A 27,621-nucleotide genomic window follows, 5' to 3' on the forward strand; every position below is an offset into this window, starting at 1 on the left:
TCAGGACATTTTTATTCTGGAAGTGAACTAATCCTTTAAACACTGCATCTGTGACTAAGGTCTACTGAAATGACTGATTCATGGAGATTCTTTGTTTTGGACCAAAAAACAGTGACATAAATCTGCTAATTTTAATTATTTAATTTTTTCATTAAAGTAATTTAGTTTCCATATAATTATTTTCAGTTTATTTGTGTTATAACATTAAAATCCTATTTAAATGCATAAAGTGATGATAACCCAGATTTTTATGATGCAGCAGATTCCTTCCATCTCTGACGTAAAAGTGTATTATCTCATCTCTTTCGTTTACTCTCAGCCAGCAGGGCGACTGAGGACTATTTATGTGTTCCTTAAGTGATGGCCTCTATAATGTAATTGCTGGACATCTAATTGAAAAATGGAGGCAGCCAAAGAGAGAGAGGGAGACGGAGGGGAGGGAGGAAAAACAAAGAAAGAAAGGGGGATGAAAGGATGGAGGGATAAGGGAGATAGGGACTAATTTAGAAAGATAGAAAAAGAGCGCAAGTTAGACAGACGAACATAAAGGCACGTGAACACACACACAGACACACAGACATGCCACCCGCTCTATTTGTCTCATTAAGTCTTAGTGGTTCTAGATTAGATGAGTGGGCCTTTATCTCATCCCCTTTAGCAAAGCCAATAATTGCAGCGTGTGACACATACAGCAAGGCACAGTCCCAGCAGTACATGGCAGAGGAATGAGACCGGGTCGATTCCACAATGCTCAGCTATGGCCTCAGAGAAACACAATCTGACATGAGATCTGTAAGAGCCATTTTAGTAGCTTGACTGAACCTGATTTATCAAAATTCTGTATACTTGTTAAGCTCTTTATTAATGATGCTTAAATCGCATGTTTTATCAAATGTCAGCCAATCACACCCCTTATTACAGGTCAAAACAGGTCACTAATGCACAAAGAATCATATAAATCTTATATGTATAGCCTCATATCAATTCTATACACATACATATTGGCCACAAAAGTGTCCACAATAGGAAAAATATTTTAATTAAATATTTTAATTAAGAAAGGCCAATGTAATTTAAAGTGAATATGTCAAGTTATTATGTATTCAACAGGGTGCTTGAAACATTACTCTGAGATTTTGGTCAATATTGATATGATAGCATCACATTGCAGGCTGTACATCCATAATGAGAATCCCAAAGGTGCTCTTTTAGAATGAGATCTGTGACTGTGGTGGCCATCTAGTGAACTCACTCTCATGATCATGAAACCAGTCTGAGATGATTTGAGCTTTGTGTCATGGCACGTCATCCTGCTGGAAGTAGCCATCACAGGATGGGTACACTGTGGTCAGAAAGGGATTGACAAAACTCAGGTAGGCTGTGAAACTTAAACAATGCTCAGTTAGAAAATATCGCCTAGCACACTAGCAGCAGCCTGAACCCGATATACAAGGCAGGATGGATCTATGCTAAATTCTGACCCTACCATCTGAATGTTGAAGCAGAAATTGAGATTCATTAGACAAGACAACATTCAATCTTCAATCTGCTATTGTCCCATTTTGGTGAGCCTGCATGGCAAATTGTAGCCTCAGTTTGCTGTTGCTGACAGAGGTTCATTAGCTTCAAGGTTCAACGTGTTGTGAGTAGTTAATTGAGTTACAGTCTGACCATTCTCCTCTGACCTTTGGCATCCACAAGGCTTTTTTGCCCTCATAACTTCCACTCACTGGATAGTTTCTTTTCTTTTTTTCTTTTTTTTACCATTCTCTGTAAACTCTTGAGATGGTTGCATCTGAAAGTCCCAGATCAGCAGATATTTAGCTGATCAGATATTTGCATTGAGTATATATAGGGTCCTCTTTATGATAGCATTGCTTGTTTTGTTTTAGTTTCTGCACGTAGTATCCACACACATAAATATAATGTTTTTATTATATAATGTATACGTCTTATATTAAAAATAATAAAAAATGAAAGAATTCTAAAAGATTATGTTGCATTACATTTGAAATTAAATCGCTTAAAATTCAATTACCAACAAACAAACAAACAAAAAATGTAAAAAATAAATAAAAATAATAATAATAATAATAATAATAAAAAAAGATGTCAAGTCACTGAAAGGAAAAAATTGTACATTATTACTATGCACATTACTTTTTAAAAATGTTAGTTTCTAAACTAGTAAAAACTGGTCAAACTTTGGACATGAGCTATAGAATTAATCTGCTACATGATTTCCAACTGGATATATATATATATATATATATATATATATATATATATATTAGAAGAATTGATTTCCAACCATCATGACTCTTAGATAACACTGGTACAAAGCATTATTCTCATATTATATTATCATTCACGAAAAGTCCTGCGTGGCCTGTACTACCTCTTGCTCATGTACACACATTAATTCAATAGTAGCAGGACTCTTGCCGTCCTCTTGTGATATCCCTGTGCTGGGAACACAAAGAACCCCCCTAAAGGCAACAAGCAGAGTCCATGTGCTCTTATTCAACACTCATATCAGCATATCACTCAGATGGGGGTGGGCCATCTGAAGAAATTCCAGTCAAACATGAAGCTTTTGTGCCGTCTGAATGCAACAAACTTTGACCCCTTTAGAATTGACAAGAGCTTTTATCAGTGATTTGCACTTCCTACTCAGAAGACGCAAGACAGGCTTCCATAATATTTACAAGCAGCAACACTTATTTCTGAAATAGCTAGTGCACCTTGAAGTTTTTCAAGTAGTAGTGGATATGACGCACTGAGATAAAACACTTAATGAGAACATCCTTAGGGTTATTTCCCTTCATTGGCATGCTAGCCCACTCTCTCGGGGCAGAGAAAGCATCTTGGAGTGTGTATGAACGTGTGTATGTGTGTAGAGAAGCTTTTTACTGAGCTGAACGCAGGCCAGCAGATCCATTAGCACTGATTGAAAAGCGAAGGGGTTCAGCTGTAACCCTGAGAGAAGGTGAACAGCCCAACCATTAAGAATGTCTATGAGAATGAAGACAGTGGACATGGGAAAAGATGGAGGAAGCAGGAGGTCAGGGTTCAAATATGCTAAAGGTTAAGATAGGCTGAAATAATGCATTAGATAAATTGTTTGAGCATTGACTTTTTTATGGAGCGTTAGGAAAATTATGTATATTAACGATAAAAATGTTTACATGTGTGTACAGTCATCATATCTTCATATATACAGCAAGTCAAATAATTTGTAAAGCACTTTTCACAATACACAATGTATATTGGCAGCTTTACAGAAAAGCATACGGTTGTGTTTTTGTCAGCCAAACCATTTAAACATAAAACTATTTACTTGAAATGCCTTTGCATGTTTATGGTTCTCTGATGTTGAAATTATTTATTAAATAATAATAATAATAGTTATTATTATTATTATTAAATATAATAATAATAATATTTTATTGTAATGATTATAATTATTATTATTTAGAATATATTTCTTAATTAGTTAATAGGTATTATTGTTGTTGTAGTTATTTTATCCAATTATACAAATATTGGACAATTATAATAATGAAATGTGCATATGACTATGCAGTTATTTAATTAAATTACAGCCCTTGACTTAATAAATTATAATATAATACAATTCATTAATTATTAGTTTAATCAACCCCTTTTTAGGAAACCCTGGTAAAGCATGTTAATAAAGTTCCACTGTGATTTGGGAACACATCAAAGCATCTTTAAAGTAAAATAAAATTCAAATAAATAACTAAATAAAAAATATCTGGTTGTCAAAGAGTCTGAGCTTAACTTCAAATTTAATTAGTTGTCATATAGGGTATGGCTTTAAATTTCAATTGGTAACATCTCTGATTTCAGGCAGAGTTACTGTAATGTGTGCATCGTCCAACTATCTACTCCCCTCAGCTCCCTTGCATGAGGAATGACATCTTCTAAATATAGCTCAAATACTCCAATACACCACTCATTACCATCAGTCTCATTTTGGGTACCCCTGTTCTACAAGAGAGAAAGGATTTCAAGACGTCTAAAGTAAGACACAATCAGACGCTGTTGATTTAAAGGGATAGTTCACCCAAAAAAAAAAAAAAAATCAAGTCAGGATGTGCATGCTACTCTTTTCAACAGAATGAAGGTGAATGGTAACCTTGAGCTTGATACTAAAAATGATCGGGGTTGTAACATACTTGAATAATTAGTTTTACTTGACTATACTTAATTATTATTTTAGAGGATTTGTACTTTATTCTTGTACAATTTAAACTATTTGTACTTTAACTTGATTCTGTTTCTGAAGAAAAAAACTGTACTTTTTACTCCTTATAATTTTATTTAAACTTGAAAAGTACATTCATTAAATTTCTGCATTTTTATTTTATCTTATGCACACAAAAAAATGGTCAACGGAAGCTCAAATGTGCACACTTGATATGCAAGAGCCAATAATCTTTGTTTTTGTGCATCAAGCAAATGTGTTTCAGTTATAACTTTCATCAGGGACATTTCTGTCTCCAAATATTTGACATCAAATCTGAGGAAGCATACTGAGGTAGCAAAGTTTATTCATTATTTATTCTTTATTTTTGTCTGTTTTGATATAACCAACAACTGTCAAAAGGACAAGATTGAATTAAATCATATTATAATGATATATTGAGTATGAATTATTTTTCATTCTAAATAATTGTGTGATTTCTCATTAATTAATAAGCCAAATATAATTATATATCAGTATTTAATGAGAGAAAAAAATACTAAATGCCCCAAATAACCAATTAAAATCTGAATTATTATTACACAAACGAGCATTGAAAAGACTACATGAAAAGTAGCTTTTTTCAAAAGGTTAATACTGTATGTTTCTCCTCATTAGTCTCTCCTCATTAACTCAACACAAGTACTTGTATTATGTTTGCATGTTTCTGGCCCCTGCATCACCTGTTGCTCTTAAAATGTGATAGTCCATCCAAAAAAAAAATTCTCTCATTATTTACTCACCGTCATGCTGTCGCAGAAATATATATTGTAGCAACACCTGTCCCTTTACCTTTTGGACACGGCTCGTGTTTAACAGTAATCTTGGGGGGATGACTCATTTAAAATAATGTAATCATCTGGTTTTAGCCAGGTTTCTGTCAATCAGAGCACATCCAAGTTATGATCTGTGATCATATAATTTGCAAAAAAGCGCTTTCGTAGAAAGTGAGCTTATAGTCAAGCTTTATTATATAATCTGTTTTTTATTTGTTAAACATCACTTAAACTGTTACCCTTGAATCGTTTTCGATGTTTTTTGTATTTGCTAGTCAGGGAACAGACACAGTCTCTATAGTATGATATAGGTGAAAAAGTCTCTGTGTGCTAAGAATGAACTGACTTCTGTGACGTGAGGCAGCTAGCAGATGGTCGCTTTAGCCAGTCTGTCTGCTTCCTGACCTGGGCCCCAGTTATTCAAGTACAAACTCCAAGACTATGTGCCACATCTCTATAGAGAAGAGCGGCACCACCCCTGGAGGGATGAAGACCATCTCTTTTCAACCGGTCAGGTCTGCCCCCAAAACTCGTCCAATTGTCTATGAAAACCTACAGTATGTTATTTTGCGGGCAACACTTAGACATCCAGCCATTGAGTGATGAAAGTCTGCTATGCATCTCATCACCACGGTAAGCAGGGAGGGGACCAGGGCATATTACAGTGTTTGACATCGTTGTTCACACACCTCTTTAATGTTATTTTTAGTGATATCCAACTCGTGAAGTCAAAAATTATTAGTGCCGTTGTTAACTGACTAGCTTCGCAAATCCACGTTCATTATCAGCATTTATTTGCGCAGCTATTCAGTTAACAACGGGTAACACAGGTTAAATGAAGTTAATTATTTTATTTACACAATTTAGTCATATGATTTTCCCCTAATAAAAGTTGAAAAGTGATGTGTAAAAAAAAGAAAAGAAAAAAACGATTTAAGTCTAACAGTTGAAGTTTTAAGTTATTATTATTTAAATTTGTGATTGACCAATCAGCGCGCTCCGTCATCACGCACCGTGTGTGTGTGTTTGGACGCGCCTGCGCAACGAGGAGAGAGCTGAGCATAGAGGAGAGAAGACGCGAGTCGAAAGCTAAAAGTATATAGTTTGAAGAAAAGTAGAAAAACTTTAATTTGATTAATTTCATACCGTGCAGCGTATGGAGAAGCCGAGTGAATGTTGTTGAGTCACATTTCACTCCAGGCTTATAGTGAATCGCGTGGGTATTCCTCGTTCACCAACGCCATTGCTGGCTGACGCGTGTCTGTGAGACGTGCTTGGGTGAAAGCAAAAGATGATTAATATAGAGGTAAATGATTAATATAGGATTAAATGTTCTTGTGAAAAATTAATATTGCTATGTTCTATTGTTTAATTTTACTATTTCACTCTAAATGAGTATAAGTGTGGTCATAGTGAACCGCGTGGTTATTCCTCCATTTCAGTTCACCGGCGCCATTATTGGTCACATGCGCCTGTGTGAAGAAGACGAATAGGATTGTTCTAGAGGTAAATTAGTGTAATATATAATGTCTTGAAACACATATTTGTGTGTTTAATTGTTTATTTTGATTGTTTCGATCTTTGATGTGAAGTTATTTCTGAAATCACTAAATGAATGCTCTGGTCTGTGATCAGGCCAGGTTTTTTTTTGTCCCTTTCTTTTTTTTTCTTCTTCCTTGTATTTCTATTTTTTTCCTTGGTTCTGGATTGTGATCTTCTGCGATATCCTGTGAAATTCACGTTTGATGGCGAGCCACCCGAATCTGATACAGAGAAGAAAAGACAACAATTCATAAAGAAGAGGACAATATCCTTTCTTTCATTCTCCAGTCTTGCTTTAAGCAAGACAATTCCTATTAGAGACTATTAAATACTTTCTTTTTTTTTTAGATTGACAAATACAGGGATTGACAGGATCCGTGCTTTGAAGAGCATTTAACACTCTTGATGGTGTATGGTTACACATAGCCATAAGTTTGATTGAAATTGATATGTGATATTTTGAGAAAAGTGTTTTAAAAAGAGAAAAAAGACACCACTCCTTTATTCAGTATTTTTGTTTATTTTATTTTATTTCTTTTTGTCATCTTTTTGAATTTGTGGGATGAACTATTCCATAAAGATCATTTTTAAAGCAGTAAATAACTATATAGCGTTTCTTGTGTATTCTGTGTTGCTGTTTTAATCACTGTGTTGCTTCAGCAGTTTAGACTCTAAAATGCCAAGACTCTCATGAGAAGTGATGGAAGTTAATGTTGTGTGACTAACATCTCCCAGAGAGAGAAAGAAGGAAGGTATGAAAATACCACCTATAAAATACCACAGGAAAGCAACTGAAGAAATATTTTAAGCCTTATGGGGGACTTTCATGTCACCTTCTCTCAAATTTGACAGTTTGTGCAACTGAAAACACATTTATAATGTGGATTGCTTTTCTCTGAGATCCTACCTCAGGGTATACTTTCCTATTAGTTATGAGACTATTCATCAAATTATGTTCTCTTCTTTTACGCAGTGCACTCAATCAACCAATGCACAACTAAATGGAAGACATAACTAAAACACAAATACACACACACACACCCTATTGATTTAATGAGGACTCATTTACCTCCACGCCACCGCAGCAGACAGACAGAGGAGATGCAGAAGAGGAAAGACAGATAAAGAACTGAAAATGTCAAGGCTTATTAGACTTTCATATGTCTGCAGTAACACATAAACTGGATTGCATCCTGACGGAGACACTCTGTGCTGAAATTAACAGGCATCTCCAAATGGCAGACATCTGGGGAAAAGGCTCTTTTCTCAAAGGGCAGAGGTCAATATGACTTTAAGTCAACAATAAAGGCTGAATACATTGTCAGAGTGAAATAGTAGGATGATATTTCTAACCGAGTGAGCAGTAATTCAAAGGGGTTTACGTACTAACGTATGCACAGCTGATCAATGCTGCCCTCTGCTTTATGAGGATAGAATATAAGGATGATATTTTACACAAGCAAACTGGCAGGACAAACATCTGCACTATAAAATCAGAGTATGTCCAGCTGAGCCCTTCTCAGTATTTTATGGTTTTAGACAAAACACTAGAAAGAATAGAGTAGTCATAAGGATACAAACTGCTGCAAAATATTCAGAATGTAGTTGAACATAACCAATGCACATGCCACAATCTGTTTCTCAAGCCTTCGAACATGCAAACTTCATGACTGTTTCTGTGTAAAAAACAGAAGACCACATCACAACACCAGTGAGTGATTGCTTATGCATGACAGGGCTAGACACAAAATCACAGACAAATTTATGGGATTTTTTGATTTGAATGACAAGAGTTTGACTGGGAAAAACAAACCGTGACGAGCGGAGAGGAGAAGACTGACATGTTGATATATCAGGGCAAAGAGTTACATTAAAATTCAGCCCACAATCCATTGTGTCACCTGACATAAGGGTTTGATTGACTGTTTAGGGGAATTCTGCAAGATTTTAAAAGATTGCATTGCTGATGTTGCTGCTGACCAGTAAGCCTTCTGTACATTTAATTTCAATGCCCATATCAAACAATGTAAAGATTTCATTTAGAACATGTGAAGGTGAACATGAAATCTAGTGATTTGAGCAACTAATCTCTTCACAGAACTATGATCATAACCCATCAATTGGTGTACACTGAATTATAAATTGGCAGAAAAATTGCATTGCAATATAATTATAGTATAAATATAATAAAATATAATTATAGTCATTTACTATATTAAAGGTGTAGTTCACCCAAGAATGAAAATTTGTCGATCTTCTACTCACCCTCGAAGCATCCTAGGTGTATGTGAATTTCCTCTTTCAGAATAATCCAATCAGAGTTATATTAAATATTGTCCTTGCTCTTCCAAGCCTTTCAATGGGGGTAAGCAGGTGTTTGTTGTCAACAGTCCAGAAGACGTGAAATAAAGTGCACGCATCTGTAATAAAACGTCCCTCACACGGCTCCAGGGAGTGAATAAAAGCCCTCTGTAGCGAATCCATGATTTTTTGTAAGATAAATATTGTGGCGGGGGAGGCGTAGTTTAGCGAAGTCTGCAACGGGAGAGCGAGTGAAGAGACGAGTGGTGGTAAGTGGTTCAGGTGAGAAACAAGTAACAGCTGGATCTCGTTGCAGTGATTGGCGTGGGGAACCATTTAAGGAGCGCGACAGCTGGCGAAGGACGAGAGAGACGGGGACTCGTGCTGGACCGAGAAGGCTGCGGAAACGGACAGTAAAGTGAAAGTGAAAGCGAAAGCTGCGAAGTGCGCGCACCTGCCGCGACTGTTTCTTTGTTTTATTTTGATTTTGTAAATAAAGCTTCTCACGAGCCCCGCACGCCGACCCTGGTCTCCTTCCTTTACCCCAACCTTGAAGATCATTACACTGGTGCCGAAACCCGGGATAGGAAGGAGAGCATCCGCCATGCAGACTCCGTCAGCCACATCATCCTCGCTGTTTGCGGACATCATTTCATCGCTCGCGGGCCTGCACCAAGAACACCACCAGGCCCTGCTGGACCTGCGGACTGACCAGGACCACCGGTTCCAGGCGATGATGCGGGTCCAGCAAGAGAACCGCGAGCTGTTCCGGAGCTTGCTGGACCGGGAGGGACGGATGGGGACGGCCTCCCCCAGCGCCCTACCCGCCCACATGCCGCTCACCAAGATGGGTCCCGCCGACGATCCAGAGGCGTTTCTGGACCTATTCGAGCAGACGGCGGAGGCATGTGGGTGGCCGATGGACAGCTGGCCCGTCCGGGTCATCCCTCTGCTGTCGGGGGAGGCCCAGAAGGCGGCCCAGCAACTGCCCGTCCCAAACCTCCTGGTCTACGCCGACCTCAGACTAGCCATCCTCCAGAGGGTCGGCCTCAGCCCAGAACAACATCGCCAGCGTTTCCGGTCGCTGGAGCTGGCCGAGGCGGGCCGACCCTTTGTGTTGGCGCAGCAGCTCCGGGACTCATGCCGCAAATGGCTGCTGGCCGGGGACGGCGACGCCGAGTCCATCATCAACGCGGTGGTGCTGGAGCAGTTCGTCTCCCGCCTCCCAAAGAGGACCGCCCAGTGGGTCCAGTGCCACCGCCCGGCGTCGTTGGATCTGGCCATCCAGCTGGCGGCGTGCTCCGGGGTCGGCGAGCCCCTCCCTGCTGTCTCTCTCGCTCTCTCTTCCCCTGTCTCCCCTTTTCCCCCCGCTCTGAAATCTCTCCCTCTCCCTAGGTCCTGTTGGGTGGGGCCACCGAGGGCTGCACCCCGCTGGAGGGTGGTGATGGAGCCCGCGGCCGGGGCACAAGGTCCCGCACGAGGGATGGCCGGACCCCCCGCGACGGGGGAGTGGAGACCCTCCGGCTGCTTCCTAAACCTTGCCGGCCGCGATGACTTTCCCCTGGAACAATCCCGGGACGAGACGCTTAAACATGCCTTCGAGCAGGTTCGCTCGATTGATGGGCGGATCCTCCACCCTGAGCGTCCGCTATCCCACCCGTATTTTGCCATTATTAAAGACAGGTTGTATCGAGTGACCCATGACGCTCAGACAAAGGAAGATACAACCCAGCTGTTAGTACCACAGAGCCGTCGGGAAATGCTTTTCCAGATGGCGCATTGTAATCCTATGGCAGGGCACTTAGGAGTAGCAGCAACACTAAATCGTCTAACGACCCGATTCTTTTGGCCGGGCATTCACGAGAACGTGCGCAGGTGGTGTGCGTCTTGTCGGGAATGTCAGTTGGTAAACCCACCGGCCGTTCCAAAAGCGCCTTTGCGCCCTATTCCTCTAGTGCAGATCCCCTTCGAGCGAATTGGTATGGACCTGATCGGACCGTTAGAGCGATCCGCACAGGGACACCGTTTCGCGATGGTCTTAGTGGATTACGCGACACGGTATCCTGAAGCAGTGGCGCTCCGCAACATCTCGGCAAAGAGTGTGGCGGACGCCTTGTTTCGTTTAATCTCCCGCATGGGAATCCCAAAGGAGATTCTCACGGACCAGGGCACCGCGTTTATGTCACGTACGTTAAGCGAATTGTACGGATTGTTGGGCATTAAAACGGTGCGTACCAGCGTCTATCACCCACAAACGGACGGGCTGGTCGAAAGGTTTAATCGCACATTAAAAACCATGATCCGGAAGTTCGTACAAGAAGACGCGAAAAATTGGGACTGTTGGCTAGAACCCCTCTTATTCGCTGTGCGCGAGGTCCCCCAAGCCTCCACGGGGTTTTCCCCCTTCGAAGCTTCTCTACGGACGTCAGCCCCGGGGGGTGCTAGACGTCCTGAGAGAGACTTGGGAGGACGGTCACTCGGATAGCAAAAATGAAATTCAATATGTCCTGGACCTGCGCGCAAAACTCGATACACTGGGGCGGCTCTCTATGGAGAATTTGCTCCAGGCCCAGGGCAGACAAAGCCAGCTATATAACCGGGGAGCTAAGCTGCAAGAATTTACACCGGGAGATAAAGTGCTCGTTTTACTGCTAACCTCTAGCTCCAAATTGTTAGCCAAGTGGCAAGGACCCTTTGAGGTCACACGGCGGATAGGAGATCTCAATTATGAGGTAGTACGGACGGATAGAGGCGACTCACGGCAAATCTACCACCTCAACCTCCTTAAAAAATGGAGCGGGGAGGAGTCAGTGTTGCTAGCGACGGTAGTGAGTGGGGAGGAGGATCTCGGGCCAGAAGTGATTATTAAAGGAAAACCCCTCGCCCTGGCCCTAGGAGGGAACCACCTCTCGCCCTCGCAGCTCACTGACATCGCGCAGTTGCAGGTAGAATTTGCGGACGTGTTTTCGCCCCTACCCCGTCGTACGGACCTGATTCAGCACCACATTGAGACAGAGCCGGGTGTCGTAGTTCGCAGCCGGCCGTATAGATTGCCTGAACACAAAAAAGGTAGTTCAGGCTGAATTAGAGGCCATGCTGGGGATGGGGGTAATCGAGGAGTCACACAGCGATTGGGCGAGCCTGATAGTTTTGGTGCCCAAAACGGACGGCTCGGTACGGTTCTGTGTAGACTATCGCAGGGTGAATGCAGTTTCTAAATTTGACGCTTATCCAATGCCGCGAATTGACGAGTTGCTCGATCGGTTAGGCACGGCTCGTTTTTATTCGACATTGGACTTAACCAAAGGATACTGGCAGATCCCCTTATCTCCCATGTCCAAAGAAAAGTCAGCCTTTACCACGCCGTTTGGATTACACCAATTTGTTACGCTTCCGTTCGGCTTGTTCGGGGCCCCAGCTACGTTTCAGCGCCTTATGGATCGAGTGCTGCGGCCCCATGCTGCATATGCCGCAGCCTACCTGGATGATATTATCATCTATAGTGGGGACTGGCAGCGGCATATGGAGCATGTGAGGGCGGTCCTCAGGGCGCTGAGACGGGCGGGGCTAACGGCCAACCCGAAGAAGTGCGCAGTTGGGCGGGTGGAGGTAAAGTATCTGGGCTTCCACTTGCGCCACGGACAGGTGCGTCCCCAAATTGATAAGACGGCAGCAATTGCAACCTGTCCCATGCCCAAGACCAAAAAGGAGGTGAGGCAGTTCTTGGGGCTGGCGGGATATTATAGGAGGTTTATTCCTCATTATTCGGACCTCACCAGCCCGTTGACTGACCTCACTAAAAATAAGATACGGTCCAATGAACGAGCCTTTACCCGAGTTAAGGCGGCCCTGTGTGGCGGGCCGCTCCTGCACTCTCCTAATTTTGCTCTCCCCTTTCTTTTGCAGACCGACGCGTCGGACAGGGGGCTGGGCGCGGTCCTGTCCCAGGAGATGGGGGAGGAGGACCGCCCGGTGCTGTACATTAGTCGAAAGCTCTCAAAAAGGGAGACTAAGCCGTTTAAGTTCAAGGTGATTCACAGGCCGAGGGCGCAGATGGCTGTGGCCGACTTCCTCTCCAGGAATGGGGGGGGGGGGGGGTGCAGGCCGGATGGCTCCCCGGCCTGAGTCGGGCGGTGGGGGTATGTGGCGGGGGAGGCGTGGTTTAATGAAGTCTGCAACGGGAGAGCGAGTGAAGAGACGAGCGGCGGTAAGTGGTTCAGGTGAGAAACAAGTAACAGCTGGATCTCGTTGCAGTGATTGGCGTGGGGAACCATTTAAGGAGCGCGACAGCTGGCGAAGGACGAGAGAGACGGGGACTCGTGCTGGACCGAGAAGGCGGCGGAAACGGACAGTAAAGTGAAAGTGAAAGCTGCGAAGTGCGCGCACCTACCGCGACTGTTTCTTTGTTTTATTTTGATTTTGTAAATAAAGCTTCTCACGAGCCCCGCACGCCGCCCCTGGTCTCCTTCCTTTACCCCAACCTTGAAGATCATTACAAATATCCAGATATCAAACGTATATGTGCAGGCGGATGTTGAGGTTCGTTAGCGTGAACTAACCCTATAATTAACTACATTATAGTATAGTTGTAACAAAATAGTTATCATAAATATAATTGCAATAATAACTATGGTTAAAATAATAGCAATAATAAGTATAATTACTCTTTTTTTTTCAAGACAAGTTAAGTCAAGTTGAGCTTTATTGTCATTCCGCTACATGTGTGGACATACAGTGGAACGAAATGTCGTGCCTCACAGGACTACGGTGCTACATAAATATAGACATACAACAATAAAGTAAAACAGTATAAACCTATATTGCCGCCTCCCATGTGAAGAGGCTCGGCCTGCAGCTTTCGCTCATTTTGGGGGCGTCTTGTGCAGTTGGTGCGGTGCTCGAGTCCCAGTTTCGGCGAGTCCACGCGGAACATAAATACAAACTGAAAAACCTGTGAAATCCATGTGGGAAGGTTCAACATCTTTATTTATTTAATTGTTTTGCAATTGTTTTGTTTTTTTTAGGAGTCATGTAAGCACTTTATTCTTCATTGATATTAAGCAGATGCAATTCTTTTATTCAGATCAAAATGTTATGACATTGTATGTTACAATAGTAAACTTAAACTGTGAACCTTTAAGCAGGGTCTAAAATATATATATAGTCTTTTTATAGAATACATTTTATACATATTATACATTTAACTAAAGGATCCTGCAAGCACAGAGATGGTCCATGTTACAGGAGATAGGGCGTTTGTGTGGGGTTTCAGAGGAGGGCGGGGTGATTTGAGTTCAGGGCTCTCACAGCCCGGGGTAAAAATCTGTTGAGCAGTCTGGCGGAGCGGGTTCTGATGCTCCGGTACCGTCTTCCTGATGGTTGGAGCAGGAAGAGACTGTAGGAGGCGTCCTTCAAGATACTGTTGGCGTTGCTGGAGCATTGTGTAAGGAAAATGTCCAGGATGGAGGGGAGAGGAACACTGATGATCTTTTGCAGCTGTGTTCACTGTCCGCTGGAGGGTCTTGTGGTCTGCTGCACTACAGATCCCGTACCAGACAGTTATGCAGCTGTTCAACATGGTCTCTGTGCCCCTGTAGAATGTGGTGAGTGTAGGGAGACTTGGTCTTTTCAGCCGGCAGAGAAAGTGTAGGCGCTGTTGTGCCTTCTTAGAGAGTGACATGGTATTCCATGGTGTTGCGTGGAGGTGAGATCCTCTGTGATGTGCACCCCCAGGAATTTAATGCTGATGACTCTCTCCACAGTTGAACTGTCGATGGTCAGTGGGGGGTGGTCAACGGAGTTTCTCCTGAAGTCCATCACAACCTCCTTTGTCTTCTCCACATTGAGGGCAAACACGGACTGACTGAGGTCTTCCAGTTAGAAAGTCCATGATCCAATTAAGTGTTCCTGTAGCTCAAGTGGTAGAGCATTGCGGTTAGGGGTTCGATTCGCCGGGAACACATGATAGGTAAAAAAAACTGATAGCCTGAATGCACTGTAAGTCGCTTTGGATAAAAGCGTCTGCTAAATGCATAAATTTAATTTATTTACAGAGGGGGGGTATTTAGGCCCAGCAAGTTTAGTTTATTAATGAGCTGTTGTGGGATTGTGTTGAATCCTGAGCTGAAGTCGATGAACAGCATTCTAACATAGGAGTCTTTTTTCTCTAGGTGGGTAAGAGCCGGGTGGAGGAAATTGCATCGTCTGTAGAGCAATTTGGATGGTATGCAAACTGGAACGGATCGAGTGTGTTGGGGAGACTGGTTTGATGTTGTGCATGACTAACCTCTCAAAGCACTTCATTATGATTGGAGTCCGTGCTATGAGACTATATATAGTCATTTAGACAGTACACAGGTGATTTCTTTGGTACCGGTATGATTGCTGTGGATTTGAGACATGTGGGGACGACTGCCTGGATCAGCGAGATGTTGAAGATAACTGTCAGCTGTGCAGCACAGTCTTTCAGTACATGGCCAGGTATGTTCTTGGGACCTGCAGCTTTTTATTATTACCATTAATAAATTTATTTAAAGGTCCGATTCTTCATGATCCCATGTTTTAAACTTTAGTTAGTGTGTAATATTGTTGTTAGAGTATAAATAATATCTGTAAAATTCTAAAGCTCAAAGTTCAATGCGAAGCGAGATATTTTATTTAACAGAATTCGCCTACAAAAAACGACCCGTTTGGACTACATCCCTCTAGTTCCTGCAGTAATGACGTCACTAAGGCTACGTTCACACTGCAGGGCTTAATGCTCAATTCCGATTTTTTTTAAAAATTTGATTTTTTTTGCAAGGCCGTTCACATTTCCAATTAAATGTGACCTTTTGTGATCTCCTGTGTGAACGTGAAATGACCCAGAAGTGATCCGCATGCGCAGAAGAGTACTCAACAGCCAACGACGTCACTCGTTGTTTGCGGAAGTAGCTAAACATGGATGTCATAACAACAGTGTAGTCAACAGCGGAGCTCGTTTAGCAATATTAAAGTTATTTAAGCAGCATCGTACGCCATGGTTGTTGTTTATCTTCTCATTCCCGCCTACTTCAACACAGAATTATGACGTTTGTAGCGTATCAATGACGTACGGGTCGGATACAAGTGACCTGGCCGTTCAGATGGAGGTCGCATTTCAAAAGATCGGATACGTATCGGATTTAGGACCACATACCCAAGTGGCCTGGGTCGCATTTGAAAAGATCGGATCTGTGGTGTTCAGACTGTCATGAAAAAATTAGATACAGGTCGCATAGGGGCAAAAAAATCGGAATTGGGTCGTTTCAGCCTGCAGTGTAAACATAGCCTAAAACAGTTTTTTGACTAACCTCCGCCCACATGAATTCACAAAAAGGGGGGCGTAGTCATGTTGCGCTCCGACGGAGAAGAGGAAGAGCTGGTTTGTGTTTGTCGCCATGTCGTCGAAACGCTGTTATTTTCATCTCGGAGTCCAATCATCTTTGTTTGGCCTTCTCAGGGACGCTGTACTTGGAGATTAATGGTTACAATTTATGTTTAACTCGGTTCCCATTTTGCTGAGGACAGCTTGCTGAGGACAACTTCCTCAATCTCAATCAGTCTGATGCCAGATTCGCACAAAGATTATTCTTGAAAGATGGAGCAGTTCCCTCTTTGTCTGGAGAAGGCGTTGTTTATGGACCACAACCGGTAAGTGTATTTTATTATTTAAGTTGGTGCGTTTAAAAGTTTCTGTAACTTATTACACAAAGGGCAACGCTGTTTAGCTTTGTTAACTAGATGTTAGGGCTGTGCAAAAAAACGAATGCGATTTTCATGCGCATCTCGTCAGAAAAAATGCTCCTGTGAGTACATCTCCAGCACATGCACCTGCCCACTTGCTTCTCAAAACTAGTCCAATCGTGTTACCAGGAGGGTAGACTGCGCTCAGCTGCTGTCGAATCACAACACAAGAACCGCTGGCACAATCAGAACTCGTTACATATTTCTGAAGGAGGGACTTCATAGAACAAGGAAGTCATCAGTCCGTTTTTATGACAGTGAAAACAGTGGTATACAGATAGGTGAATTGTGTGAAAAATACTCTGTTTTTTTACACGCGAAACATGAACACATGTTATATTGCACACTGTAAACACAATGAAAGCTTCAAAAAAGCACGAATAACGGGACCTTTAAAGGGGTCATATGCAATGCTAGAAAGAACATTATGTTGTGTATTTAGTGTGATGAAATGTGTTTATGCGGTTCAAGGTTAAAAAAAACATTCAAGTATTTTTTATGCATTGTGTTGCATATTGCGCTGCATAAACAATACCATGTCTACATTTGTGATCAGAGAAACGACAAAAAACAAGCGCTACTATACACTGCTTAAAAATCGCATTTGAATCATCAGTGGTAAATTCTTTAAATATAAAAAACTTATAAGCTGTGGGTCAGAAGTACCAGACTGTCCTTGTAAAGTTAAAACTGCCCCACTATATAGAAACAGCCTTTGAGCACTGTAGTTCTGATAAGTCCCATTATCAGAAAACAGTCCTCCACAAAATTTGCTGCCCATATCTGAATATTTGGATTGAACTGCTCTGAAACAGTGTTGTAAATACAACTTAACCACTGATTTCTAGTTATATACTCTTTTGGAAGGCCAAACAAAGTAGTTTCACTTGCACAACAAAACACAGCGTCACACACGACACGTGTGACGACCCCAGGCTGGACTCCTCTTCATCCACAACAATACTACAGCAAGAATAAAAGTTACCCCTTCTTTCTTTGCGTGAACATCTGGGCGGCGTTATACAAATCTTTCCACATCGTGAGGTAGACACGTGGGGGTGTGTTTAAACTAGGCGTTTCAGGGGGCGTGGATAAGTCTTAACTTTTATAAAGAATATCTCTTTGGATTTGAGACTTTAGTCTTTGCAACTTTACAGATCTTCCTTATGCACCAAGAGCCTGTAACATTCCAAAGAGAAAGGAAATTTTTTAATTGCATCATATGACCTTTTTAATAGCTATCGATGAAAGACTTGATTTAAGAATGAATTATATTCTTTAAACAAAATATTGCTCAAGAAACTATTCTATGACTCCAAATCATTGTTCCTTTTATTTATTCATTATTATTATTTTTCTTACATTTTCTTTAATGACTACTGATGAAGGACTTTGTGTTAAGAAAACATTATTATTATTTATAATTATTTTCCTAAAACTTTATTATCAAAAATATTATATGGCTCCTTTTCGGTTTTCATTGTTTCAGTCAAAATTTCACTCCAGAAACTGTCAGACTAAACTGTATGTAAAGCCAGACTGATAGAAGGTGATTCATTGACTTATCATTATGTTTACAAATGAGTCTGTCAGTCTGTATGGAACAAACTAGCTGCTGAGAAATTAAATCAATTAGAAAACGTTGCAGTTCGTTTGATACATTGCCCTAATTATATATATTACATATAACACTTCAGGATACAGACTCTCTTTAAAAAAAAGACAACAATTGTTTTGCCAATTTGATTACATTAGAAATCCATACATGAATCATTCTAGCCAAAATATCTGAGCATCAGGCTTTAGCTAAAATTATGTGACTATTAATGTCTGCTACCAGGTTGAATTATTTAATCATATGAGTAATGTACCACTACAGCAAATAGCTAATCTGCAGATGACCTTCATTATTTCCGGCTCACTGAACAGTTTTTTTCCCTCCGCTCCAATATAGGAAATGATGTGGAGGCGTAACAGAAGGAAATTTAAGGTTTAAGTGCTACATGCTCAGTCTATTCACCGGACACCATCCAATGAACAAAAACATCACTGCGATATTCAGCTACACAGATGCCTAATTATCTGATTCTCCCAACAGTGCCTGACCTTTCCTAATAGACAGAAATACATGGGATCAATACTGCAACTCTCACACAGATGCCCTGCTATCATGCATCATGAAATTACTTCACTCCTGTGTCAGTCTCAGCAGAATGACACCATGCATATCCGAGAGGAAGGCAGCTGTGTAATGAAGTGTGCTTTCTTCAGACATTTTGGGGTTCCTCTATTTTGAACCATCAGTAGTTAGATTCTGATATAGAGTGGTGCCTCAAAATTTGCAGAGCTGATCCAAAAGAGGTCTGCAAGTGAGCAATGGTGTGTTTGCACATGTCTGTCAAATACCTAAATGTAGCTAAATGTTGTATACAGTGTTTACGTGCATCGCAATGTACCACATCGGCCACAAAGGGGCAACCTTGCACTGTTTTTCCTTACACGAGTCACGAGATACATGTCAAATAAATCGATAAAATTAAATAAATACATAAATAAATATGCTAGTACAGCCGCACACTGCTGCATGTCAGAATTGTGTAATAATATGCTCTGCTCACTGAAATCTCAATTTGTTTTTGGCAATTGTTACTGAGAGGAAGAAAATATTCTGCCGTTTTGAGATATATCCCTCTGACTGGGTTGGTAAAAAATGAAAATTAAGAGGACAGTATTTACCAGATCGTGTAAAAAGCCAGAGCACCTGCATTAGTTGTTTTGATAAACACACTAAACCTTTACGCAACCTTGCGCGTAAAATGTAAATGTACCGCGTCTTTATATTTTGTTTTCCTATCCGTTTTGCTTGAAGGCAAGAACTGTAGCAACTGAGGTGAAGGAAATGCTTTATAAACAAAGAGCGGTTTCCCATCTGCCCACAGTCAGAAGTGTGTCTCAGTGGTCTGATGATGGAGAACTGTTCCCACACTCCAGCACACTGAATGGGCCTTCTGGGAAATTTAGAAGCGCTTCTTTAGGAGTCAGTGATGTGTGGACCGTTCTCTAGACAGCGTTTAGCATTTTGTTTATCAAATGTTTTGCTTACAGGAGACTATAACTAACCAGCAGCCTATATGTGTTGCATTTTCTGAATCTGAGAACTGATGTTGTTTTTGGAGATTAAATCTAGTGTGCTGTGTACACTTTAAGTGTTTTTGTTTAAAAAGGGTAATTTTGACAATGTATGTAAGTATCTCATGTAGGCCTATCATTTTTCACTTTTAGACAGTTACATTTACCTCTACATTTTCCTATTTGGCGCCCAAACTCTGGAATAACCTACCTAACATTGTTCGGGAGGCAGACACACTCTTGCAGTTTAAATCTAGATTAAAGACCCATCTCTTTAACCTGGCATACACATAACATACTAATATGCTTTTATTATCCAAATCCGTTAAAGGATTTTTAGGCTGCATTAATTAGGTAAACCGGAACCGGAAACACTTCCCATAACAACCTATGTACTTGCTACATCATTAGAAGAATGGCATCTACGCTAATATTTGTCTGTTTCTCTCTTGTTCCGAGGTCACCGTGGCCACCAGATCCAGTCTGTGTCCAGATCAGAGGGTCACTGCAGTCACCCGGATCCAGTACGTATCCAGACCAGATGGTGGATCAGCACCTAGAAAGGACCTCTACATCCCTGAAAGACAGCGGAGACCAGGACAACTAGAGCCCCAGATACAGATCCCCTGTAAAGACCTTGTCTCAGAGGAGCACCAGGACAAGACCACAGGAAACAGATGAATCTTCTGCACAATCTGACTTTGCTGCAGCCTGGAATTGAAATACTGGTTTCGTCTGGTCAGAGGAGAACTGGCCCCCCAACTGAGCCTGGTTTCTCCCAAGGTTTTTTTCTCCATTCTGTCACCGATGGAGTTTCGGTTCCTTGCCGCTGTCGCCTCTGGCTTGCTTAGTTGGGGACACTTCATCTACAGCGATATCGTTGACTTGATTGCAAATAAATGCACAGACACTATTTAACTGAACAGAGATGACATAACTGAATCCAATGATGAACTGCCTTTAACTATCATTTTTGCATTATTGACACTGTTTTCCTAATGAATGTTGTTCAGTTGCTTTGACGCAATGTATTTTGTTTAAAGCGCTATATAAATAAAGGTGACATTGACCTCTGTGAAATAGCAATTGGATAGCCTGCTTCCATCCGCGAGAGTTAATTAAAAAAAAAAAGATGTCACGGTCCCGCAGAGTCAGGGACTGTACATATTCGGACAGTTCCGAACCTTCTTCTGCATCCATGTTTAATAAATCCCTCCTAAAACGTGGTAGCTTACGCTTGTCAACATTGCGTCCGCGCCTCTTTTTGCCTCCAGCTAAGCCCCGCCCACCCGGAGACGTTGGAATGTTTACAAACTTTTTTTTTTTTTTTTGTAGATGGCTCCCCCTACTGGACCGACAGAGTGTGCACCTAACACACTGTTGAACATCTCTTCTCTGTTTTAAAATGGAGCTGTCCAGGTCTTACATGTACGGAGCCCCTTAAGTGTCATTGTGGTGGGAAAAAATCAGAGTGAGTGAAAAAATTTGGGGTGGGAAGGAACAATATATTTTTTTATTTTTTTGCGTTCTCTCGCAAAACTTTTGCGTTCCCTCGAGAAACTTGGCGTTCCCTCTCAAAACATTTGCGTTCTCTCGCAAAGATATTTGCGTTCCCTCGCAAAACCTTTGCATTCCCTCGCAAAGATATTTGCGTTCTCTCACAAAACCTGTTGCGTTTTCTCGCGTAAATGTGTGTTCTCGCGAGAGGCCTCTACGTGGTGCTTCCAAGCGTGTACGTCTGCAGACTGCAAGATGGGGGCGTAACTTGAAGTGGGCGTAACTTGAAGTAGGAGGCGTAACTTGAAGTTGTCCAAATCACACAGAACCACGCGAGACCTCAAAACGATAAGTTGTTGGCAATATGGCGGCACAGAGTAGAATATTGATTACGTTTAAGCGAGGCAGGGGTTAGGCAGGATTTGATGCATGATGTGTGTGTAGATATTAAAGTTAGCGGACAATGTGAGAGTTATCTGACGTATTATCACTCCGGAACAGAAGAGGGCGGTATTGCACCAATAAGCTGGATGCCAACCGCCGTTAAACTGGAAAGAAGACGAAAATGATAGCTTGCTGTGAGAGACAACGGTGAGAATCTAATTTTTTTCCGAGATAATTATTTAAATTGAAGTGTATAAGTCATTTCATACCGTGGTATTGTTTTTGGAGTTCATAATTTATTAAAACTAAGGCGTAATTTTTTGTGCCTTTGTGATTTTGCTGTAAACATGTTTTATAATGCATAACTAACATGGGAGCTCCATTAAGTACACGACTCAATAGTGGATTTACATAAACCATATATACTTCTTGAAGACTATTACTAAAATGTCTATTTATCATCTGACTGGATAATGTTTGATAAGAATTGTAGATGAGCACATCTAACAGACACGAAACAGGTGTCTGAGTGATGTGTGTGTGATATTGTGTAGAATTCACTTTTGTCAACACTGCTATAGATGAGTGTGAGTCATGTAAACAAACAAATCTACATAAAGTAACTAAACATAAGTTATCTATTTTATTTGTCCATTTGCGATATTGATAATTTAAGGAACATTTGTGTTGGATAAAAAGTGAGTTACATCAGTTATTAACTCTACATGTAAATGCAGTATATCACAGATAAATCACAGAGGAGACTGACTCTTGTCTGGATGTTACAGGGACAGATGAGACACGTGTGTTTATCTGCTGTAGAGTAACTGATGAAGGAATGCTGCCATCAAAGGATTTGTGTAAGTACACTACAAAAATAAATGAAACATTTTAAATCTTTTTAGTTGTATTTTATTTTAATGTAATTTTAAACAACTATTACACTTCTTTTCTTATTCTTGATTTCTGTGCATTTGCTGCAGATCTTTTGTGGTGCAGCAGGACCTGCAAGAAAAGGTGAAAAAGAGGGAAAACCTGAAACAAAAGAATAATGTAATGACTTTTTGTATTGTGTATGTGTATTTTTGTAGGGCATGACAATGTCTGTAGACTGGTGTGTGCACTGAGGATGGAGAAGACCACAGCATCATCCTGGAAATGATCGAGAGTCACAGATGAGACGCTCCCTCACTCCAGCTCTTACTGTCTCATCAGGACCAGATGCTGCTGTGGTGTCTTCATCCTCAGTGACCCCAGAGCAGCGAGAGCTTCTAGAGAAAGACCACAAGACACTGAGGATGTGATTTTGGTAAGGTTTGTTCAGCTGGTTAATGTTTAAACAATGAAGGCTGACTTTCAGAAGCTTCAAAAGCATCATCAAAAAATGTGATGGAGCTTTTATCTAAAGTGATTGACAGTGCTCTTATTACAGGGGCCTACAATCCTCTGATCAACCTGGAGAAAAGAGCCGTGCTCAAGGACACACTGGTGTTCCTGTGGCTCAAGTGGTAGAGCATTACGTTAGCAGCGCAAGGTTGTGGGTTCGAATACCAGGGAACACATGTTAGGTAAAAACTGTTATGCACTTTAAGTCACTTTGGATAAATGTATAATTTATTTATAAATTTGAACCACTTCAGTGGTTTAGCCCACTACAAAAATAATAAATTAATGCATGTACTTGTAAACTCTGTGTAAATGTTTTTCATGGGGTGCAGGCACACGAAAGTTTGGAGCAGACACAGCTGTCAGATTGTCCTGCACGTGTTCCCCTGCTCTCGCTTCAAGGTTGTGTGGCTCAGAGAGCCGTCATCAAGGTCTTCCTCATCCTGTTGCTCAACGACATCCCCGTTGAAAAGAGTGAGATTGTGAAGTGCAGCAGCAGAACTGTATCAGCTGTGTTCAGATCGCAGGAGGATGTTGGGTTCACCATCTGTAAATACTTGATTGTTAGAACAATAAGTTTGAATGAAGCTTTGTATCATGTGTTGTTGACTTGTACATGTATGCATTTATTGTGATGCTAACTTATATACATTATTTTAATCATTTAGACATGTTTTTTGTTGTCAGTAAATAACATAAATATTTTATCCATTCATGTATTAATTGCTTGACTGAAAATGGATGTATTCACATCGACTGCATTTATTTAACTAGTATATATTCATGTATAGCGGTGTCACAAAAGAAAATACATTTGGCTTCTTTTACTAAAATGTCATTTTAAGAAAAAAGATTATATAATTATTGGTTGGCATTTATCGTTATTATTGCATGTAAGTGTTGGGGTGGGCAAAAGATGCAATTCATTATGGGGTAATGTTAATTTTCGAGTAGTAATACTTACATTTTTAGAGTGTCAAATCAACAGTCGCTGTGAGGTGTTTGTGCACCTGACCCACTTTTTTATTATTATTGCCAAATTATTTCATAAAAGATCATGGTAAGACGGTTGTATCTAACAATAAACAATCATAATGCCATAAAACAGTAAATAAAAAAGCATGTTTTCTTCATAGTATGAGATACTATACAAGAAAAACATTTTTCACGTAAAATAATTGAAAAAATATTCAAGAGATGATGAGAAATTATTTTGGGTTTTCAAGTTAACAAAAAAAGGCTTTAAGGATAACACTTGATCACATAAGTGGAGTTAAAAATATAAAAAATTAAAATCAACAGTATTGGCTATACTACAATCACAAAATAAAAAGGTAGCCATTTCTGAAACATGTTCTTCATTATCAAGATAATTACAAATACATTAATTAAACCTGTCACTTATGTCTTTTACGTTTTTGTGCTTGTTTTAACTTTGTAGGTCACATGATCAACATAGCGGATGATGATATACAATTTGCATTCATACTTCATACATACGCATTTAGGCTGTAGAGTATATATACTCTTTTAGCGCTCGTTAAGTTAGTACTTATTGAAATTAAGTGCCTAATTAAAGGGTATGCGGTTTCGAACGCATCCCGACAAAGTCTCATAACTTCAAGTTACGCCTCCTACTTCAAGTTACGCCCCCGTCTTGCAGTCTGCAGACAGACCCTTCTCGGTGCTTCCCGCTTTTGTTGTTTCTGCAGCATCACTTGAGTGATCTTGGATGTACGCAGCTGCGTTTGGGAAAAGTTTTCTGTCTTTAGCGGTAAGTTATCATATATGTCGCTTTTTATTATTTATAAAGAAGACTAAACCAAACCTCCATTACACTCACCACCTTTCTTTAAAAATAATTGTTGAAGATCTGCGATGGAGGACGATCTGCAGGATCTGCAGGCCTAGACTGTTTTAATTATTGCTAGCCAGGGCAATCAGTAGCTGTCAGTATATAACCACATGACAGTTCTCCAATTTATCTTAGTGGCTAGGAGTATATAAGTGTGCATAAAATAAGAGATCATTTACATGGAACAGTTTTAGAAATGTAAAATAGCATAATATAGCTATTTTACTTAACAGAAGATACTTGCATCTATTTCACAATAACAAAAATGAAAACTGAACAAAATGTGCATTCCCCTGGTTGTTTTTATAATGCCTGGCTTCCTGGATGATCATTGACTGTTTTTTTTGTGCGCTGTTCATGAGTTCCTGCTTTGTCCTGAGACATAAAAGTGCTCACTGTTGTTAAGCAAAATCCTTGAACTACTGCACATTGTTTGGTTTCCCTGCATTTTATGCACATTTTAGTTGTGTCTTACATTGCCTATATGATCCTGAGAACCTGCTTTTTCACTAAGGGCAGTTTAAGGGACTCATAGAGAACTATAAACAAAAAATACACACATTCATTGATAATCAAGAATTCAACACACTAGAGCCCCAATTATGTATTCTTCTGATCAAGTTATGACCTGTGTAAACTGTAATGAATGATGTGTAAAAATAAAGAATAAAACATTTAATCTAATATAAATTACACAGATCATATACTGAGGAAAGGTTTACTATAGTTTAATAAAGTTTGTTGTCTTCGTGAGCATCACTGGGTCCTTGAGTCCTTTAAATTAAATTGTGAAAAGCTGGATTCAAATCACTGTATGGAAGACTGTGTAAATGTACTTACAAAAACTTACAAAACGAGACACATTCAAGTAAATTGTCATAAGAGATGGATCAATATTTGAATTTCACAACTACAAGTTTGATTATCAGATAAATGATTATATATAGCGCATAATTAAAAATGAGAAGGAACAAGAGGGTTTCTAAATTGAAAATAAGTGCATTTGCAAGCAGCTGAAGGTAACCCGTAGACAGGCACAAGTAGGGGTGTGACGTGCAACTATCACAGAACATACAAACAGTTATTAGTCATCATCAAGCAGGCAACAGATCAAACCTGCATGTGGAATAGATGTAAATATATTCTACGTGAAAGAGCTTCATCAGGGCTTCAACATTTTCACTCAACTGTAATTACTAGTAGCTACTAAGCTTGTTAGATTATCTATACTTTCAAAGTTCATATACTGAACTCCACTGTAAAATCTGCATGGCGTGTAAATGAATAGATGTGACTTGCACTGTTCTATGTTCTATGTAAATATGAAATTGGTACAATAAAATAATAATAATAAAAAAACACATTTTAATTAATACAGCCTGTTAATGTGTTATGAATTAATGGGTGCATTTATGTTGTTTCAAAAACTAATCTATAAATTTAAATGTTCACTGCATTTTCAGATTGACAAGTCTGTGCTCTCTGTCATGACTGATGAGCAAATGGCAAAGTATATAAGTTCATATGGTGACCGACTAGCTGTCATCTCCTTCTGTCAACAAACAGCTGCCTGCTCTGATAAAGAATCTCTGTTACAAAATTTGAGAGCTAAAATTGAAGCAAGGGAACTGGGATCAAAGTCCGCTAAAGCCTTGCATGGAAAAGCATGTGTCCTCCCTAAGGAAAATAATTTAATGGCAAGACACAAAAATGTATCTGCAGAAAGAACATCCAGGAGAATTGAAATTGGATGGCTTCACTTCGGCCGTAATGGATATCAACAAGTGAGGACCAATAATGGTGGTGGCACTAGGCATTTGACAGTTCAAAAAAAGACAACTGTTTTACAAATAATGGAAATGGGAAAGAACCTTTTTTCCCAAATGGAGAGTCACCTAAAGGTCCAGAAACAGACTTCACCTTTCATGTTTGTGATTTTAAAAGAAACCACATTCCCATGGACAGCACTGTTGGAGATCTGTATGAACTAACCAAACTGAAATTGTTGAGATTTTACATTTGCACTAAACAAGCGGTGTGCCTCACAGATGTAGAATCTTTATCTGATGGTGATAAAGAAGAATGTAATCAAAAATCATTACTACAGGATGGATTAGACAGTGATACTGAGAGACCTACTGCAAAAGTGTCTTGGCATGGACATGAAAGTGATCTTGATGATACAAGCACACATTTATTGGATGACAGACTTTCATATAACAAAGACACCAAGAGGAAGGTTAGTTAAATCATGAAGTCTCGGATTTTAATTTATTTGAATATATTTTGGGCTTCATTTGTAAATACAATCACAGAGTTGTTCATTATCATTTAGGGCTAAAACGATTAGTCACCATGAGCCACATAATAAATGATTATGTTATGGTTTACTGTTATCAAACTTCCCAAATTGCTTTGGTTTCAATAATAAACTACAAAAATGACAAAAACAAACTGATCATAGCGATTTTTATGTTTCACCAGCTCTGCAATCCAGTTAAGCCATGTTCATAAGTCTAGTTTATTTTTATGATACTTTGTGCAATACATTGCTTTAAAGCAAGCAGCTTTACAGTATTAATCATGAAAAAACTGCCACTTTCAGTTAGAATTACAACTTGATTTTTTGCTATCAAGTAGCTCTATATGTATATGAAAATGTATAGATTATGAATAACTGAATAATCGATCAAAGCCTACTGATTAATCTGTAAAAC

The 27,621-nt window shown here is 40.2% G+C and overlaps 2 long non-coding RNA genes across 2 annotated transcripts; both read left to right on the forward strand.

The window, feature by feature from the left end:
* The first annotated feature begins 6,156 nt into the window (after positions 1–6,156).
* On the forward strand, positions 6,157–7,068 carry LOC132141941 (uncharacterized). Its single transcript, XR_009433974.1, has 2 exons — positions 6,157–6,352; positions 6,489–7,068. It is a non-coding gene; the product is annotated as an uncharacterized LOC132141941 (long non-coding RNA).
* Positions 7,069–21,771: 14,703 nt separating this feature from the next.
* Positions 21,772–23,358, forward strand: LOC132141942 (uncharacterized). The gene is made up of 3 exons (XR_009433975.1): positions 21,772–21,870; positions 22,452–22,523; positions 22,647–23,358. It is a non-coding gene; the product is annotated as an uncharacterized LOC132141942 (long non-coding RNA).
* The last annotated feature ends 4,263 nt before the right edge of the window (positions 23,359–27,621 follow it).

The sequence above is a fragment of the Carassius carassius genome, chromosome 6 (genome assembly GCF_963082965.1).
Source record: "Carassius carassius chromosome 6, fCarCar2.1, whole genome shotgun sequence".
NCBI lineage: Eukaryota > Metazoa > Chordata > Actinopteri > Cypriniformes > Cyprinidae > Carassius > Carassius carassius.